This window comes from Otolemur garnettii, unplaced genomic scaffold, assembly GCF_000181295.1.
Source record: "Otolemur garnettii isolate 467f Iridium unplaced genomic scaffold, OtoGar3 scaffold00091, whole genome shotgun sequence".
Taxonomy (NCBI): domain Eukaryota; kingdom Metazoa; phylum Chordata; class Mammalia; order Primates; family Galagidae; genus Otolemur; species Otolemur garnettii.
Window position 1 is genome coordinate 452,699 of NW_003852486.1, and position 3,850 is coordinate 456,548.

A 3,850-nucleotide genomic window follows, 5' to 3' on the forward strand; every position below is an offset into this window, starting at 1 on the left:
TTTTTTTTTTTTTTTTTTTTTTTTTTGGCAGTTTGGCCGGGGTTGGGTTTGAACCCCCAGCATATGGGGCAGGCACCTGTCCCCCACCTGAGTTTCTTAACAGAAAGTTAAACATCATACTCTCCGTGACCCCAAACTCCTGGTACAAAATTGAGATTCTTGAAATCCAGAGAAAAAGGCCTTTTTGGAGGCGCCTGGGCTCAAAGGAGTAGGGTGCCGGCCCCATATGCCGGAGGTGGTGGGTTCAAACCCAGCCCTGGCCAAAAACAGCAAAAAGAAAAAATAAAAACACCTAAAGGTCAACCACGCCAACCCCTTCAATTCACAGATAAAGAACTGAGGCCCAGAAAGTAGTCTAGTACAAATACCAAGCCACCTTTCCACAGGACCCAGCTGTGCCAGTGAGGCATGGTCCTCCAGGACTTCCAGGGTACCTGGTGCAGCAGCTCTGAGTATGCAAAGTTCTCTTTCAGACAGAGCCACAGGATGCCCAGACAAAGGTGGATTTCTGTCTCACCAGGGTTTGCAGATGGCTTGATTTTTCCATCCTGAAACTCTTTTTTTTTAACTCAAAGTTGTACAAACTATTTCTGTGTAGAACATTAAAAAATAAACAGGAAATCAGAGATATATGCTGTGAAACAGGATGGACTGCACCAACGGTTCCCACTCCCCCTCACAAGTCTCCCCACCCCCATCCCATTAGCAACAGGCACCAAAAACTGAAAGCTGAGTTTAAATCTGGGGTGAGAAGAAAAGTTAAGATCCCTGGTTGATCTTATGTTTGGTCCCAACCAACTTAGTTAAACAAAGAAAAAGAAACATGAGGAAAGCAAGCAAGTCACGTAAAAGTGTAAACATAGCATAGCTTGCTCTTTCATATTGCAGGAAGAACCTCAAGTTTTATATTATAGTTTGGCTAGTACTGTTGGGTGAATTAAGGAATGCAAAAGACTTCTCAAAGTTAGGGTGGCACCTGTGGCTCAAAGGAGTAGGGCGCCACCCCCATATGCCAGAGGTGGTGGGTTCAAACCCAACCTCAGCCAAAAACTCCAAAAAGAAAAAAAAAAAAAAAAAAGACTTCCCAAAATTCAAAGCAAAGTGTACAGCTACAGCCTTTCAAAATTTTTCTAAGATTCCTTAAGCTCATGATGTCATAGATACTTGGGTCTAATGCTGGCTCATTGTTCCATTGGGTTAGTCCTTCATTGGTGTCAAAACTAACCTTGGCAATCTCCATTATGTCCCAATACTATTCTGGGAACTCAAAATAAAACAAACACTTAAAAATCAAAATGAAAATAAATATTCATACCAAGCATTATTCTTCCCTCACTTAATTTACTTTATCTTTTATCAAGAGGATGCCCTTTTTAAGATATTTGCATGGGTATGAGTGACTCTATTTACAATCACTGGGGCAATCAAAGATGATTATTTACTTTGTGCAGTGATGCCAGCGAACTCCAGAAAGCATGGCCCAGAAGTAAAAAACCATCAATGGTTTTGTAACTCTTGAGTTACCTTATGCGGGCCACCTGCAAAGATGATCAGTATGGATCTACTGTATGGATTCTTCTCTATCTGAGACCTTGTATGCTCTGGCTCCTCAGTTTCACTGGCCAAAATTCACCTTGGTCCGGTTTCGTTGTTACTCACAAAGACCAACCCCAGAGTTTAAAAGCAAGTGAAGATTATGCTCCAGCTACAGACACAGCAACATACAAAGAAGGTTCTGAGTTGTCTACTTAATCTTTACTCCAGATTGGGATAGTGATTATGAAGCTATCGTTAGTCATTTGCATATTATTGCAAGCTCAGCCCTTCCACCTGTGATGCATTGCTCTTGTATTGTAAACCTGAATTCTTTTGTGGTAGGCCTCTTGAGGTTCCAAATTCATCCCTTTAAGCAAGAGTGAAGCTTTTCCTGAAGGGAAGTCTTGACCATGGTATGGGGAAGTAAGTAGAAAACCATGAGTCTGGCTTGGCGCCTATAGCTCAACCGGCTAAGGCGCCAGCCACGTACACCTAAGGTGGCGGGTTCGAATCCCCAGCCCGGACCCACCAAACAACAATGACGGCTGTAACCAAAAAATAGCCGGGCGTTGTGGTGGGCACCTGTGGTCCCAGCTACTTGGGAGGTGGAGGCAGGAGACTCGCTTGAGCCCAGGAGTTGGAGGTTGCTGTGAGCTGTAATGCCACAGCACTCTACCCAGGGGGACAGCTTGAGGCTCTGTCTCAAAAAAAAAAAAAAAAAAACCATGAGTCCACTGCTGGGCTCATGGTTAGAGAACTAGTACCTGGAGTCAGGCTAGGTAGCTCACGTAGAGTGTCCCTATACAGATAGTCCCTGACTTACGATAGTCTCACTTAACAAGTTTTTGAGTGATACACATTCCAGTAGAAGCCATATTTTGAGAATCCATAAAACCGTTCTGTATTTTACTTTCAGTACAATATTCAAAACACTGCAAGAGATATTCCATACTTTATTATAAAACAGGTTGTGTGTTAGATAATTTTTTCCAACTATAGGCTAATGTAAGGGTTCTGAGCATGGTTACCTAGGCTAAGCGTTGACAGTCAGCAGGTTAGGTGTATAAAGTGCATTTTTGACTTGTGATATTTTTAACCCACAATGGATTTATTGGACTGTAACCCCATCATAAATTGAGTATCAATCTGTATTGGCAGATGAAAAAAACTAAAGATAAAATTAAGAACTTGTATGTTCTTAAGTAAATCAGAAGATTTCTTTATAACTGTTGCAACCCAGCCCGTTCCCATGCACCCCCCACTGGGTGGCAGAGAACGTGCTTCTCAGCCTGTTCCCAGGCCCCCTTCTTCCTCCTTAGGGTTGCCAGAAACAGAACTGTAACCATTGTTACCCAAACTGTGACTATTGCTATCTGAAATATAACCATTGCTACCGTAACCACTGCCATCCAAGCCGTAACCATTGATACCTAAACTGTAAACCCAAACTGTAACCCTGCCGACAGTGCCCTGCCAACAGCAATGTTCCTTATCGACAAAAAAGGGTATAAAAGACAAAAAAGACCTACACTTCGGGGCCACTTATCGGAGGACAACGGCCCCCTGCGCAGGTGTGAATAAATCACCAATTATTTACATCAGAGTGGGTCCAAGTCTATTTTTCCAAGTCCTATAGGTCATTTCATAACCAGTGATCAAAAATATGTGCACTATAGATTAAATAAAATAACAAAGAAATGCTTTGGAAATTCAAATGCTATCCAAACATTCAACCAGCGTAAACATTTGAATAATATAACTTTCAGATCTTCTAGCAAAGTTAGAAGTCTTACGCAGAGTCAGGTGGGTTTTTTAAAAATATTTCAGATGAATGAAAAGTGAAAAGGATAATAATAAACACCTATATAGTCAGCACCTAATTTAATAAATAAAAATTACCATGTAAATTACTTTTCCTTAAAAATTTTAGAATATACTTTCCAAGTTCAACACAATGTAGCTGAAGCCCCCAGGACCCTCTCAGAGAGTTTTCCCTTCACCCAGATGTAACCACTACCCTAAATTTGGTGCTTATCATTCTCATGCATTTTTCTGAAAACTATATTTGTTTCCCTAGATAACAAAAGGTATTGTGGTGCAGGTTTTAAAATTCTAAAGTAACATGCTCTGTTTATTCTTCTATACCCTCTTTTTTACTTAATATCACATTCAAAACAATTCATTCATGTTGATTTACGTTTCTGCAATATGTTTTCACTGCGGAATAATATCCCAGTCTGTGAGTAAACTACAGTGATGGATATTTAAGTTGAGTCATTTTGTTTGCTTTGCCTTCTTTTTTTTTTTTTTTTGA